Source organism: Panulirus ornatus, chromosome 35 (genome assembly GCF_036320965.1).
Source record: "Panulirus ornatus isolate Po-2019 chromosome 35, ASM3632096v1, whole genome shotgun sequence".
Taxonomy (NCBI): Eukaryota; Metazoa; Arthropoda; class Malacostraca; order Decapoda; family Palinuridae; genus Panulirus; species Panulirus ornatus.
The window spans coordinates 21,150,210-21,169,171 of NC_092258.1; the positions used below are offsets into that span (position 1 = coordinate 21,150,210).

Sequence of the window (18,962 nt, forward strand, 5' to 3'; positions counted from 1 at the left end):
CATAATATCGGTCACCTCACAACACGTACCTTCATAATATCGGTCACCTCACAACACGTACCTTCATAATATAGGTCAGCTCACAACACGTACCTTCATAATATCGGTCACCTCACAACACGTACCTTCATTATATCGGTCACCTCACAACACGTACCTTCATAATATCGGTCAGCTCACAACACGTACCTTCATAATATCGGTCACCTCACAACACGTACCTTCATAATATCGGTCACCTCACAACACGTACCTTCATAATATCGGTCAGCTCACAACATATACCTTCATAATATCGTGTAGGTCAGATCACATACCTTCATAATATCGTGTAGGTCAGATCACATACCTACATAATATCGTGTAGGTCAGATCACATACCTTCATAATATCGTGTAGGTCAGATCACATACCTTCATAATATCGTGTAGGTCAGTACAGACTGATCGTAGACTTGTGATGGTAGTAACGATCTTCTCTGGCTCAAAATCCTGACGTCCGTCCTGCTGACGCTTAGCTACGGACATAACAAGACAATGTAGGTAGCATATGAATACATGATGTACGTACCATATGAATACATGATGTACGTAGCATATGGATACATGATGTACGTACCATATGAATACATGATGTACGTAGCATATGAATACATGATATACGTAGCATATGAATACATGATGTACGTACAATATAAATACATGATGTACGTAACATATGAATACATGATGTACGTACCATATGAATACATGATGTACGTACCATATGAATACATGATGTACGTACCATATGAATACATGATGTACATACCATATGAATACATGATGTACGTAGCATATGGATACATGATGTACGTACCATATGAATACATGATGTACGTAGCATATGAATACATGATGTACGTAGATATGAATACATGATGTACGTACCATATGAATACATGATGTACGTACCATATGAATACATGATGTACGTAGCATATCAATACATGATGTACGTACAATATGAATACATGATGTACGTAGCATATGAATACATGATGTACGTACCATATGAATACATGATGTACGTACCATATGAATACATGATGTACGTAGCATATGAATACATGATGTACGTACAATATGAATACATGATGTACGTACCATATGAATACATGATGTACGTAGCATATGAATACATGATGAACGTAGAATATGAATACATGATGTACGTAGTATATCAATACATGATGTACGTAGCATATGAATACATGATGTACGTAGCATATGAATACATGATGTACGTAGCATATGAATACATGATGTACGTAGTATATCAATACATGATGTACGTACCATATGAATACATGATATACGTAGTATATTAATACATGATGTACGTAGCATATGAATACATGATGTACGTAGTATATGAATACATGATGTACGTAGTATATCAATACATGATGTACGTAGTATATCAATACATGATGTGCGTAGTATATCAATACATGATGTACGTAGCATATGAATACATGATGTACGTAGCATATGAATACATGATGTACATAGCATATGAATACATAATGTACGTAGTATATCAATACATGATGTACGTAGCATATGAATACATAATGTACGTAGCATATGAATACATGATGTACGTACCATATGAATACATGATGTACGTAGTATATCAATACATGATGTACGTAGCATATGAATACATGATGTACGTAGTATATGAATACATGATGTACGTAGTATATCAATACATGATGTACGTAGTATATCAATACATGATGTACGTAGTATATCAATACATGATGTAAGTAGCATATGAATACATGATGTACGTAGTATATCAATACATGATGTACGTAGCATATGAATATATGATGTACGTAGCATATGAATACATGATGTACGTAGTATATGAATACATGATGTACGTACCATATGAATATATGATGTACGTAGTATATCAATACATGATGTACGTAGCATATGAATACATGATGTATGTAGTATATGAATACATGATATACGTAGCATATCAATACATGATGTACGTAGTATATCAATACATGATGTACGTAGTATATCAATACATGATGTACATAGTATATCAATACATGATGTACGTAGTATATCAATACATGATGTACGAAGCATATGAATACATGATGTACGTAGCATATGAATACATGATGTACGTAGTATATGAATACATGATATACGAAGCATATGAATACATGATGTACGTAGTATATGAATACATGATGTACGTAGCATATGAATACATGATGTACGTAGTATATCAATACATGATGTACGTAGCATATGAATACATGATATACGTAGCATATGAATACATGATGTACGTAGTATATGAAAACATGATGTACGTAGCATATGAATACATAATGTACGTAGTATATGAATACATTATGTACGCAACATATGAATACATGATGTACGTAGCATATGAATACATGATGTACGTAGCATATGAATACATGATGTACGTAGTGTATCAATATATGATGTAGGTAGCATATGAATACATGATGTACGTAGTATATCAATACATGATGTACGTAGCATATGAATACATGATGTACGTAGCATATGAATACATGATGTACGTAGTATATCAATACATGATGTACGTAGCATATGAATACATGATGTACCTAGTATATGAATACATGATGCACGTAGCATATGAATACACGATGTACGTAGCATATGAATGCATGATGTACGTAGCATATGAATACATGATGTACGTAGTATATCAATACATGATGAACGTAGCATATGAATACATGATGTACGTAGTATATCAATACATGATGTAGGTAGAATATGAATACATGATGTACGTAGCATATGAATACATGATGTACGTAGCATATGAATACATGATGTACGTAGCATATGAATACATGATGTACGTAGTATATCAATACATGATGTACGTAGCATATGAATACATGATGTACGTAGCATATGAATACATGATGTACGTAGTATATCAATACATGATGTACGTAGCATATGAATACATGATGTAGGTAGCATATGAATACATGATGTACGTAGCATATGAATACAAGATGTACGTAGCATATGAATACTTGATGTACGTAGCATATGAATACATGATGTACGTAGTATATCAATACATGATGTACGTAGCATATGAATACATGATGTACGTAGCATATGAATACATGATGTACGTAGCATATGAATACATGATGTACGTAGTATATCAATACATGATGTACGTAGCATATGAATACATGATGTACGTACCATATGAATACATGATGTACGTAGTATATCAATACATGATGTACGTACCATATGAATACATGATGTACGTAGTATATCAATACATGATGTACGTAGCATATGAATACATGATGTACGTAGCATATGAATACATGATGTACGTACCATATGAATACATGAAGCACGTAGCATATGAATACATGATGTACGTACCATATGAATACATGATGTACGTAGCATATGAATACATGATGTACGTAGCATATGAATACATGATGTACGTACCATATGAATACATGATGTACGTAGCATATGAATACATGATGTGCGTAGTATATCAATACATGATGTACGTACCATATGAATACATGATGTACGTAGCATATGAATACATGATGTACGTACCATATGAACACATAATGTACGTAGCATATGAATGCATGATGTACGTAGTATATCAATACATGATGTACGTAGCATATGAATACATGATGTACGTAGCATATGAATACATGATGTACGTACCATATGAATATATGATGTACGTAGTATATCAATACATGATGTACGTAGCATATGAATACATGATGTACGTAGTATATCAATACATGATGTACGTAGCATATGAATACATGATGTACGTAGCATATGAATACATGATGTACGTAGCGTATCAATACATGATGTACGTACCATATGAATACATGATGTACGTAGCATATGAATACATGATGTACGTAGTATATCAATACATGATGTACGTAGCATATCAATACATGATGTATGTACCATATGAATACATGATGTACGTAGCATATGAATACATGATGATGTAGATACCATATGAATGCATGATGATATCGGTATCATATGAATATATGATGATGATACGTAGCATATGAATACATAATGATACCGTTAGCATATCAATACATGATGATGTAGCCAGCATATCAGTACATGATGGTGTAGCCAGCATATCAATACATGATGATGTAGGTATCATATCAGTACATGATGATATAGGTAGCATATCAGTACATAATGATGTAGCCAGCATATCAGTACATGATTATGTAGCCATCATATCAATACATGATGATGTAGGTAGCATATCAGTACATGATGATGAAGGTAGCATATCAGTACATGATGATGTAGCCAGCATATCAATACATGATGATGTAGGTAGCATATCAGTACATGATGATGTAGGTAGCATATCAGTACATGATGATGTAGCCATCATATCAGTACATGATGATGCAGCCAGCATATCAACACATGATGTTGTAGGTAGCATATCAGTACATGATGATGTAGGTAGCGTATCAGTACATGATGATGTGGCCAGCATATCAATACATGATGATGTAGGTAGCATATCAGTACATGATGATGTAGGTAGCATATCAGTACATGATGATGTAGGTAGCATATCAGTACATGATGATGTAGCCAGCATATCAATACATGATGATGTAGCCAGCATATCAATACATGATGATGTAGGTAGCATATCAGTACATGATGATGTAGCCAGCATATCAATACATGATGATGTAGGTAGCATATCAATACATGATGATGTAGCCAGCATATCAATACATGGCGATGTAGCCAGCATATCAGTACATGATGTAGGTAGCATATCAGTACATGATGATGTAACCAGCATATCAGTACATGATGATGTAGCCAGCATATCAATACATGATGATCTAGGTAGCATATCAGTACATGATGTAGGTAGCATATCAGTACATGATGATGTAACCAGCACATCAGTACATGATGTAGGTAGCATATCAATACAGGATGATGTAGGTAGCATATCAGTACATGATGATGTATCCAGCATATCAGTACATGATGTAGGTAACATATCAATACATGATGTAGCCAGCATATCAATACATGATGATGTAGGTAGCATATCAGTACATGATGATGTAGCCAGCATATCAATACATGATGATGTAGCCAGAATATCAGTACATGATGATGTAGCCAGCATATCAATACATGATGATGTAGCCAGCATATCAATACATGATGATGTAGCCAGCATATCAATACATGATGATGTAGGTAGCATATGAGTACATGATGATGTAGCCAGCATATCAATACATGATGATGTAGCCAGCATGTCAGTACATGATGATGTAGCCAGCATATCAATACATGATGATGTAGCCAGCATAACAATACATGAAGATGTAGCAAGCATATCAGTACATGATGATGTAGCCAGCATATCAGTACATGATTATGTAGCCATCATATCAATACATGATGATGTAGGTATCATATCAGTACATGATGATGTGGCTAGCATATCAATACATGATGATGTAGCCAGCATATCAGTACATGATGTAGGAAGCATATCAATACATGATGATGTAGCCAGGATATCAGTACATGATGTAGGAAGCATATCAGTACATGATGATGTAGCCAGCATATCAGTACATGATGATGTAGCCATCATATCAGTATATGATGATGTAGGTAGCATATCAATACATGATGATGTAGCCAGCATATCAATACATGATGATGTAGCCAGCATATCAATACATGATGATGTAGGTAGCATATGAATGAATGATGATGTAGCCAGCATATCAATACGTGATGATGTAGCCAGCATATCAGTACATGATGATGTAGCCAGTATATCAATACATGATGATGTAGCCAGCATATCAGTACATGATGTAGGAAGCATATCAATACATGATGATGTAGCCAGCATATCAGTACATGATGTAGGAAGCATATCAGTACATGATGATGTAGGAAGCATATCAGTACATGATGATGTAGCCAGCATATCAGTACATGATGATGTAGGTAGCATATGAATGCATGATGATGTAGCCAGCATATCAATACATGATGATGTAGGAAGCATATCAGTACATGATGTATGTAGCATATCAATACATGATGATGTAGGCAGCATATCAATACATGATGATGTAGCCAGCATATCAATACATGATGATGTAGCCAGCACATCAATACATGATGATGTAGCCAGCATATCTGTACATGATGATGTAGCCAGCGTATCAATACATGATGATGTAGCCAGCATATCAGTACATGATGATGTAGCCAGCATATCAATACATGATGATGTAGCCAGCATATCAGTACATGATGACGTAGCCAGCATATCAATACATGATGATGTAGCCAGCATATCAGTACATGATGATGTAGCCAGCATATCAATACATGATGATGTAGGTAGCATATCAATATATGATGATGTAGCCATCATATCAGTACATGAGGATGTAGCCAGCATATCAATACATGATGATGTAGCCAGCATATCAATACATGATGATGTAGCCAGCATATCAATATATGACGATGTAGCCAGCATATCAGTACATGATATAGGTAGCATAACAATACATGATGATGTAGTTAGCATATCAATATATGATGATGTAGCCAGCATATCAATACATGATGATGTAGCCAGCATATCAGTACATGATGATGTAGCCAGCGTATCAATACATGATGATGTAGCCAGCATATCAGTACATTATGATGTAGCCACCATATCAATACATGATGATGTAGGTAGCATACCAATACATGATGATGTAGCCAGCATATCAGTACATGACGATGTAGTCAGCATATCAATACATGATGATGTAGCCAGCATTTCAATACATGATGATGTAGCCAGCATATCAGTACATGATGATGTAGCCAGCATATCAGTACATGATGATGTAGATAACATATCAATACATCATGATGTAGGTAGCATATCAATATATGATGATGTAGACAGCATATCAGTACATGATGTAGGAAGCATATCATTACATGATGATGTAGCCAGCATATCAGTACATGATGTAGGAAGCATATCAGTACATGATGATGTAGGAAGCATATCAGTACATGATGATGTAGCCAGCATATCAGTACATGATGATGTAGGTAGCATATGAATGCATGATGCAGCCAGCATATCAATACATGATGATGTAGCCAGCATATCAATACATGATGATGTAGCCAGCATATCAAGACATGATGATGTAGCCAGCATATCAATACATGATGATGTAGGTAACATATGAATACATGATGATGTAGGTAGCATATCAATACATGATGATGTAGCCAGCATATCAATACATGATGATGTAGCCAGCATATCAGTACATGATGATGTAGCCAGCATATCAGTACATGATGATATAGACAGCATATCAATACATGATGCTGTAGCCAGGATATCAGTACATGATGATGTAGGTAGCATATGAATGCATGATGATGTAGGTAGCATATGAATGCATGATGATGCAGCCAGCATATCAATACATGATGATGTAGCCAGCATATCAATACATGATGCTGTAGCCAGGATATCAGTACATGATGATGTAGGTAGCATATGAATGCATGATGATGCAGCCAGCATATCAATACATGATGATGTAGCCAGCATATCAATACATGATGATGTAGCAAGCATATCAATACATGATGATGTAGGTAACATATCAATACATGATGATGTAGGTAACATATCAATACATGATGATGTAGCCAGCATATCAAAACATGATGATGTAGCCAGCATATCAGTACATGATGATGTAGGTAACATATCAATACATGATGATGTAGCCAGCATATCAGTACATGATGTAGGAAGCATATCAATACATGATGATGTAGCCAGCATATCAGTACATGATGTAGGAAGCATATCAGTGCATGATGATGTAGGAAGCATATCAGTACATGATGATGTAGCCAGCATATCAGTACATGATGATGTAGGTAGCATATGAATGAATGATGATGTAGCCAGCATATCAGTACATGATGATGTAGCCAGCATATCAGTACATGATGTAGGTAGCATATCAATACATGATGATGTAGGAAGCATATCAGTACATGATGTAGGTAGCATATCAATACATGATGATGTAAGTAGCATATCAATACATGATGATGTAGCCAGCATATCAATACATGATGATGTAGCCATCATATCAGTACATGATGACGTAGTCAGCATATAAATACATGATGATGTAGCCAGCATATCAGTACATGATGATGTAGCCAGCATATCAATACATGATGATGTAGGTAGCACATCAATACATGATGATGTAGCCAGCATATCAGTACATGAGGATGTAGCCAGCATATCAATACATGATGATGTAGCCAGCATATCAATACATGATGATGTAGCCAGCATATCAATACCTGATGATGTAGCCAACATATCAATACATGATGATGTGGCCAGTATATCAATACATGACGATGTAGCCAGCATATCAGTACATGATGTAGGTAGCATAGCAATACATGATGATGTAGGTAGCATATCAATACATGATGATGTAGCCAGCATATCAATACATGATGATGTAGCCAGCATATCAGTACATGATGATGTAGCCAGTGTATCAATACATGATGATGTAGCCAGCATATCAGTACATGATGATGTAGCCAGCATATCAATACATGATGATGTAGGTAGCATATCAATACATGATGATGTAGCCAGCATATCAGTACATGATGCAGCCAGCATATCAATACATGATGATGTAGCCAGCATATCAGTACATGATGATGTAGGTAACATATCAATACATGATGATGTAGGTAGCATATCAATACATGATGATGTAGCCAGCATATCAGTACAAGATGTACGAAGCATATCAGTACATGATGTAGGAAGCATATCAGTACATGATGATGTAGGAAGCATATCAGTACATGATGATGTAGGAAGCATATCAGTACATGATGATGTAGCCAGCATATCAGTACATGATGATGTAGGTAGCATATGAATGCATGATGATGCAGCCAGCATATCACTACATGATGATGTAGCCAGCATATCAATACATGATGATGTAGCCAGCATATCAATACATGATGATGTAGCCAGCATATCAATACATGATGATGTAGGTAACATATCAATACATGATGATGTAGGTAGCATATCAATACATGATGATGTAGCCAGCATATCAATACGTGATGATGTAGCCAGCATATCAGTACATGATGATGTAGCCAGCATATCAGTACATGATGATGTAGCCAGCATATCAGTACATGATGATGTAGGTAGCATATGAATGCACGATGATGTAGGTAGCATATGAATGCATGATGATGCAGCCAGCATATCAATAGATGATGATGTAGCCAGCATATCAGTACATGATGATGTAGGTAGCATATGAATGCATGATGATGCAGCCAGCATATCAATAGATGATGATGTAGCCAGCATATCAATACATGATGATGTAGCCAGCATATCAATACATGATGATGTAGCCAGCATATCAATACATGATGATGTAGCCAGCATATCAATACATGATGATGTAGGTAGCATATCAATACATGATGATGTAGGTAGCATATAATACATGATGAGTAGTAGCATATCATACATATGATGTAGCCAGCATATCATACATGATGATGTAGCCAGCATATCAATACATGATGATGTAGGAGCATATCAATACATGATGATGTAGCCACATATCAAACCATATGATAGTAGGAGCATATCAATACATGATGGTAGCCAGCATATCAATACATGATGATGTAGCCAGCATATCATACATGATGTAGGTAGCATATCATACATGATGATGTAGCCAGCATATCATACATGATGATGTAGCCACATATCAAACATATGAGTAACATATCAATACATGATATTAGCAGCATATCAATACATATGATGTACCAGCAATCAATACATGATGAGTAGCATATCAATACAATGAGATGTAGTAGCAATATCAGATGTACATCTAATGATGTTAGCCAGCATATCAATACATGATGATGTAGCCAGCATATCATAGTACATATGATGTAGCCAGCATATCTGTACATGATGTAGGTAGCATATCAATGCATGATGATGTAGCCAGCATATCAATACATGATGATGTAGCCAGCATATCAGTACATGATGATGTAGCCAGCATATCAGTACATGATGTAGCCAGCATATCAATACATGATGATGTAGCCAGCATATCAGTACATGATGATGTAGCCAGCATATCAGTACATGATGATGTAGGAAACATATCAATACATGATGATGTAGCCAGCATATCAGTACATGATGATGTAGCCAGCATATCAGTATATGATGTAGGTAGCATATCAATACATGATGATGTAGGAAGCATATCAATACATGATGATGTAGCCAGCATATCAGTACATGATGATGTAGGTAGCATATGAATGCATGATGATGTAGCCAGCATATCAGTACATGATGATGTAGCCAGCATATCAGTACATGATGTAGGTAGCATATCAATACATGATGATGTAGCCAGCATATCAGTACATGATGATGTAGGTAGCATATGAATGCATGATGATGTAGCCAGTATATCAATACATGATGATGTAGCCAGCATATCAATACATGATGATGTAGCCAGCATATCAATACATGATGATGTATCCAGCATATCAATACATGATGATGTAGCCAGCATATCAATACATGATGATATAGGTAACATATCAATACATGGTGATGTAGGAAGCATATCAATACATGATGTAGCCAGCATATCAGTACATGATGATGTAGCCAGCATATCAGTACATGATGATGTAGCCAGCATATCAGTACATGATGTAGGTAGCATATCAATACATGATGATATAGGAAGCATATCAATACATGATGATGTAGCCAGCATGTCAGTACATGATGATGTAGGTAGCATATCAATGCAAGATGATGTAGGAAGCATATCAATACATGATGATGTAGCCAGCATATCAGTACATGATGATGTAGCCAGCATATCAGTACATGATGTAGCCAGCATATTAGTACATGATGATGTAGCCAGCATATCAATACATGATGATGTATGAAGCATATCAATACATGATGATGTAGCCAGCATATCAATACATGATGATGTAGGAAGCATATCAATACATGATGATGTAGCCAGCATATCAATACATGATGATGTAGCCAGCATATCAATACATGATGATGTAGCCAGCATATCAATACATGATGATGTAGCCAGCATATCAGTACATGATGTAGGAAGCATATCAATACATGATGATGTAGCCTGCATATCAGTACATGATGTAGGAAGCATATCAATACATGATGATGTAGCCAACATATCAGTACATGATGTAGGTAGCATATGAATGCATGATGATGTAAGTAGCATATCAATACATGATGATGTAGCCAGCATATCAGTACATGATACAGGAAGCATATCAATGCATGATGATGCAGCCAGCATATCAATACATGATGATGTAGCCAGCATATCAGTACATGATGCAGGAAGCATATCAATACATGATGATGTAGCCAGCATATCAGTACATGATGATGTAGGTAGCATATCAATACATGATGATGTAGCCAGCATATCAGTACATGATGATGCAGCCAGCATATCAGTGCATGATGTAGGTAGCATATGAATGCATGATGATGTAGGAAGCATATCAATTCATGATGATGTAGGTAGCATATGAATGCATGATGATGTAGGTAGCATATGAATGCATGATGATGTAGCCAGCATATCAGTACATGATGATGTAGCCAGCATGTCAATACATGATGATGTAGCCAGCATATCAGTACATGATGATGTAGCCAGCATATCAATACATGATGATGTAGCCAGCATATCAATACATGATGATGTAGGTAACATATCAATACATGATGATGTAGCTAGCATATCAGTACATGATGATGTAGCCAGCATATCAATACATGATGGTGTAGGTAGCATATGAATGCATGATGATGTAGCCAATATATCAATACATGATGATGTAGCCAGCATATCAATACATGATGATGTAGCCAGCATATCAGTACATGATGTAGGAAGCATATCAGTACATGATGATGTAGGTAGCATATCAATACATGATGATGTAGCCAGCATATCAGTACATGATGATGCAGCCAGCATATCAGTACATGATGTAGGTAGCATATGAATGCATGATGATGTAGGAAGCATATCAATACATGATGATGTAGGTAGCATATGAATGCATGATGATGTAGGTAGCATATGAATGCATGATGATGTAGCCAGCATATCAGTACATGATGATGTAGCCAGCATATCAGTACATGATGATGTAGCCAGCATATCAGTACATGATGATGTAGCCAGCATATTAATACATGATGATGTAGGTAGCAATGAATACATGATGATGCAGGTAACATATAAATATGTGATGATGGGTGATTTGAATGTAAAGCTGAGTAAGGTGGCGGTTGAGGGTATAATTGGTGTACATGGGGTGCTCAGCATTGTAAATGGAAATGGTGAAGAGCTTGTAGATTTGTGTGCTGAAAAAGGACTGTTGATTGGGAATACCTGGTTTAAAAAGAGATATATGCATAAGTATACGTATGTAAGTAGGAGCGATGGCTAGAGAGCGTTACTGCATTACGTGTTAATTGATAGGCGTGTGAAAGAAAGACTTTTGGATGTTAATGTGCTGAGAGGGGAAACTGGAGGGATGTCTGATCATTATCTTGTGGAGGCGAAGGTGAAGATTTGTAGAGGTTTTCTGAAAAGAAGAGAGAATGTTGGGTTGAAGAGAGTGGTGAGAGTAAGTGAGCTTGGAAAGGAGACTTATGTGAGGAAGTACCAGGACAGACTGAGTACATAATGGAAAAAGGCGAGAGCAAAAGACGTAAAGGGAGCGGGGGAGGAATGGGATGTATTTAGGGAAGCAGTGATGACTTGCGCAAAAGTTGCTTGTGGCATGAGAATCGTGGGAGATGGGCATATTAAAAAGGGTAGTGAGTGGTGGGATGAAAAAGTAAGAATATTAGTAAAAGAGAAAAGAGAAGCGTTTGAACGACTTTTGCATGGAAGTAGTGCAAATGACTGGGAGATGTATAAAAGCGAGAGGTAGGAGGTCAAGAGAAAGGTGCAAGAGGTGAAAAAGAGGGCAAATGAGAGTTGAGGTGAGAGTGTATCATAAATTTTAGGGAGAATAGAAAGATGTTTTGGAAAGAGGTAACGTGCGTAAGATAAGAGAACAAATGGGAACGTCGGTGAAGGGGGCTAATGAGGAGGTAATAACAAGTTGTGTTGAAGTGAGAAGGAGATAAAGTGAGTATTTTGAAGGTTTGTTCAATGTGTTTGATGACAGAGTGGGAGATATAAGGTGTTTTGGTCGAGGTGGTGTACCAAGTGAGAGGGTCAGGGAGAATGGTTTGGTGAAAAAAGTGGTAGTGAAAGCATTGCGGAAGATGAAACCCAGCAAGGCAGCGGGTTTGGATGGTATTGCTGTAGAATCTATTAAAAAAGGGGGTGTCTGTGTAGGTGACTTGTTGGTAAGGATATTCACTGTATGTATGGTTCACGGTGAAATGCCTGAGGATCGGTGGAATGCATCAATACTGTCATTGAACAAAGGCAAAGGGGATAAAGGTGAGTTGAGTATTCCTGGGAATTTTATGGGAGGGTATTGATCGAGAGGGTAAAGGTATGTACAGAGAATCAGATTCGGGAAGAACAGTGTGACTTCAAAGGTGGTAGAGGATGTGTGGATCAGGTGTTTGCTTTGAAGAATGTATGTGAGAAATACTTAGAAAAACAGATGAATTTATATGCAGCATTTATGGGTCTGGAGAAGGCATATGATAGCGTTGATAGGGATGCCTTGTGGAAGGTATTAAGGAAATATGGTGTGGGAGGTAAGTTAACTTAGTCTACCAAGACCTCCATGTTGTCAAACAGTGTACCAAGACCTCCATGTTGTCAACTTAGTCTACCAAGACCTCCATCTTGTCAACTTAATCTACCAAGACCTCCAATTTGCCAGCTTAGTCTAGCATTACCTCCATGTTGTCATCTTAGTCTACCAAGACTTCCATGTTGCCAACTTAGTCTCCAAGACCTCCATGTTATCAATTTAGTCTACCAAGACCTCCATATTGTCAACTTACTCTATCAAGACCTCTATGTTGTCAACGTAATCCACCAAGACGTCCAAGTTGTCAACATAGTCTACCAGGACCTCCATATGGTCAACTTAATCTACCAAGACCTCTATGTTGTCAATGCAGTCTACCAACACCACCATGTTGTCAGCTTAGTCTACCAAGACCCCATGTTGTCAACTTAGTCTACCAATACCTCCATATTGTCAACGTAGTCTACCATGACCATCATGTTGTCAACTTAGTATACCAAGACCTCCATATTGTCATCTTAGTCTGCCAAGACCTCCATGTTGACAACTTTGCCTACCAAGACCTCCATGTTGTCAACTTACTCTACCAAGATCTCCATGTTGTCAAATTAGTCTACCAAAACTTCTATATTGTTAACTTAGTCTACCAACACCTCCATGCTCTTAATGCAGTCTACAAAGACCTCCATGTTGTCAACTTAGTCTGCCAAGACCTTCCATGTTATCAACTTGGTCTACCAAGAAAGACCTCCAATTTGTCAATTTAGTCAACCAAGACCTGCAGGTTGTCAACCTAGTCTCCCAAGACCTCCAAGTAGGCAACTTATTCTACCAAGACTGGCATGTTGTCAACTTATTCTACCAAGACCTCCAATTGTCAACTAAGTCTACCAAAACCTCCATGTTGTCAATATAGTCTACCGAGACTTCCATGTTGCCAAAATAGTCTAAGAACACCTCCATTTTGTCAACCTAGTCTACCAAGACCTTCATGTTGTCAACTTAGTCTACAGAGACCTATATGTTGTCAACTTAGTTTAGCAAGACATCCAATTTGACAAATTAGTCTACCAAGACCACCAAGTTGACAACTTAGTCTACCAAGACATCCAATTTGTCAACTTAGTCTACCAAGACCTCCATGTTGTCCATATAATCTACCTAGACTTCCATGTTGTCAACTTAGTATACCAAGACTTCCTTGTTGTTAACGTAGTCTACCAAGACCTCCATGTTGTCATCTTATTCTACTAAGACCTCCATGTTCTCAACTTAGTCTACCATTACGCGCAGGTTGTGAACCTAGTCTCCTAAGATCTCCAAGTCGGCAACTTAATCTACCAAACCTTGCATGTTGTCAACTTAGTCTACAAAGACCTCCAATTTGTCACCATAGTCTACCAAGACCTCGATATTGTCAATATAGTCAATCGAGACTTCCATGTTGCCAACTTAGTCTAATAACACCTCCATTTTGTCAACCTAATCTACCAAGACATCCAATCTACCAAAACGTCCATATTGTCAACTTAGTTTACCAAGACCTCCATGTTGTCAACTTAGTCTCCCAAGACCTCCAGGTTGTCAACATAGTCTACGAAGACCTCCAATTTGTAGACTTTGTCTACTAAGACTTCCATGTTGTCAACTTAGTCTAGTAAGACCTTTATGTTCTAAGCGTAGTCTACCAAGACCTCCAATTTGTCAACTTAGGGTACCAAGACTTACTTCTTATCAACTTAGTTTATCAAGACCTCCATGTTGTCAATTTAGTCTACGAAGACCTCCATGTTGTCAACATAGTCTACCAAGACCACCATATTGTCAACTTAGTCTACCAAGACTTCCATGTTGTCAACTTAGGCTACCAAGACTACCATGTTGTCAACCTAGTCTACCAAGACCTCCATATTGTCAACCTAATATACCACAACCTCCCTCTTGTCAACTTAGTCTACGAAGACCTCCTTGTTGTCAACATAGAATACGAAGACGTCCAGTTTGTGAACTTATTCTACTATGACCACTATGTTTTCAACTTAACGTACGAAGACCTTTATTTTGTCAACTTAGTCTTCGAAGATATCCAATTTGTCAACTTAGTCTACCAAGACCAACATGTTGTCAACTTAGTCTACCAAGACCAACATGTTGTCAACTTAGTCTACCAAGACCTCCATGCTGTCAACTTAGTCTACCGAGATCTCCTTGTTATCAACTTAGTCTACCAAGACCTCTATGTTGTTAGCATAATCTACCAAGACCTCCAATTTATCACCTTAATCTACAAAGACCTCCATGTTGTCAGCTTGGTCTAACAAGACCACCATACTGTCAATTTAGTCTACCAAGAACTCGATGTTGTCACCTTATGCTACCAAGACCTCCATGTTGTCAACTTAGTCTACTAAGCCCTCCATGTTTACAACTTAGTGTACCAAGACCTCCATGTTTTCATATTAGTCTCCCAAGAAATCCATGTAGTCAACTTAGGCTATCAAGACATCCATATTGTAAACTTTGTCTACCAAGACCTCCATATTGTCAACTTAGTCTAACAAAACCTCCATTTTGTCACCTTAGAATAACAAGACCTCTACTCTGTCATCTTAGTTTACCAAGACCTCAATGTTTTCAGCTTAGTCTACCAAGACTTCCATGTTGTCAACGTAATCTACCAAGACCGCCATGGTGTCAACTTAGTTTACTAAGACATCAATCTTGTCAACTTAGTCTACAAATACCTCCATATTGTCAACTTTGTATACCAAGACCTCCATGTTGTCAATTTAGTCTACCAAGATCTCCATGTTGTCAACTTAGTCTACCAAGACCTCCATGTTGTCAACTTAATCTCCCAACACCTCATGTTGACAACTTAGTCTACCAAGACCTCCATGTTGTCAACTTAGTCTACCAACACCTCCATGCCATCAACTTAGACTACCAAGACCTCCATGTTCTCAGCTTAATCTACCAAGACCTCCACGTTCTCAACTTGGTCTATCAAGACCTCCATGTTGTCGACTTAGTCTACCAAGACCTCCATGTTGCCAGCCTAGTCTACCAAGGCCTCCATGTTGGCAACGTAGTCTGCCAATACCTCCATTTTGTCAACGTAGACTACCAAGACCTCTATGTTGCCAATTTTGTCTACCAAGACCTCCATATTGTCAATTTGATATACCAAGACCTCCATATTGTCAACTTAGTCTACCATAGCCTCTATGTTCTCAACTTAGTCTACGAAGACCTCCATGTTGTCAACTTAGTCAACCAAGACCTCCATGTAGTTAACTTAGTTTACCAAGATCTCCATATTGTCAACTTAGTCTAACAAGACATCTGTGTTGTCAATTGAAACTACCGAGACCTCATGTTGTCAACTTACTCTACCAAGACCTCCATGTTGTCAACTTAGTCTACCAGCTCCTCCATGTTGTCAACGTAGACTACCAAGACCACCATGCTGTCAACTTTGTCTACCAAGACCTCCAAGTTGTCAACTGAATCTACCAAGACCTCCATATTGTCAACTTAGTCTACCAAGACCTCCATGTTGTCAACATAGTCTATCAAGACTTCTAAGTTGCCAACTTAGTCTACCAAGACCTCCATGTTGTCAACATAGTCTACCAAGACCTCCATGTTGTCAACCTATTTTACCAAGACCCCCATGTTGTCATCTTACTCTAAAAAGACCTTTATTTGTCAGCGTAGTCTACCAAGACCTCCCTGCTGTCAACGTAATCTACCGAGACCTCCATGTTGTTAACCTAGTCTACTAAGACCTCCTTATTGTCAACTTAGTCTACCAAGACCTCTATGTTGTCAAAGAAGTCTACTAAGACCTCCATGTTGTCAGCATAGTCTCCCAAGACCTCCATATTGTGAACTTAGTATATCAAGACCTCCATGTTGTCAACTTAGTCTACCAAAACCTCCATGTTTCCAACCTAGTCTACGAACACCTCCATGTTGTCAACTAAGTATATTAGGACCTCCATGTTGTCAACTTAGTCTACCAAGACCTCCATGTTGTCAAATTCGTCTACCAAAATATCCATGTTGTCAATTATATTATCAAGACCTCCATATTGTCAACTTAGTCTACCAAGAACTCTATGTTGTTAACCTAGTCTACCAAGACCTCCATGTTTCCAACCTAGTCTACAAACACCTCCATGTTGTCAACTTAGTCTACCAAGACCTCCATATTGTCAACATAGTCTACCAAGACCTATATGTTGTCAACGTAGTCTACCAAGACCTCCATGTTTTCAAATTAGTCTACCAAGACCTCCAATATGTCAACTTAGTCTACGGAAACCTACATATTGTCAACTTAGTCTACCAAGACCTCTTGTATTCAACATAGTTTACCAAGACCTCCCTGTTGTCAACTTACTCTACCAAGACCTCCATGTTGTCAACTTAGTCTACCAAGACCGCCAATTTGTCAACTTAATATACCAATATCTCCATGTTGTCAACTTAGTCTACCAAGACCGCCAATTTGTCAACTTAATATACCAAGATCTCCATGTTGTCAACTTAGTCTACCAAGACCGCCAATTTGTCAACTTAGTCTACGAAAACCTACATGTTATCAACTTACTATACCAAGACCTCATGTATTCAGCATAGTTTACCAAGACCTCCTTGTTGTCAACTTAGTCTACTAAGACCTTAATGTTGTCACCTTAGTCTACCAAGGCCTCCATATTGTCAGCTTAATATACCAAGATCTCCATGTTGTCAACTTAGTCTACCAAGACCTCCATGTTGTCAACATAGTCTACGAACACCTCCAATTTGTCAACTTAGTCTACTAAGACCTCATTGTTG

The 18,962-nt window shown here is 37.5% G+C and overlaps 1 long non-coding RNA gene across 1 annotated transcript in view; it reads right to left on the reverse strand.

Annotated features, from left to right (window-relative positions):
- Positions 1–411: 411 nt before the first annotated feature.
- Positions 412–18,962, reverse strand: part of LOC139760199 (uncharacterized) — a 52,723-nt gene continuing 34,172 nt past the window's right edge. The window contains exon 3 of the long non-coding RNA XR_011715273.1: positions 412–517. This is a non-coding gene — a long non-coding RNA (uncharacterized lncRNA). The remainder of the gene's footprint in view (positions 518–18,962) is intronic.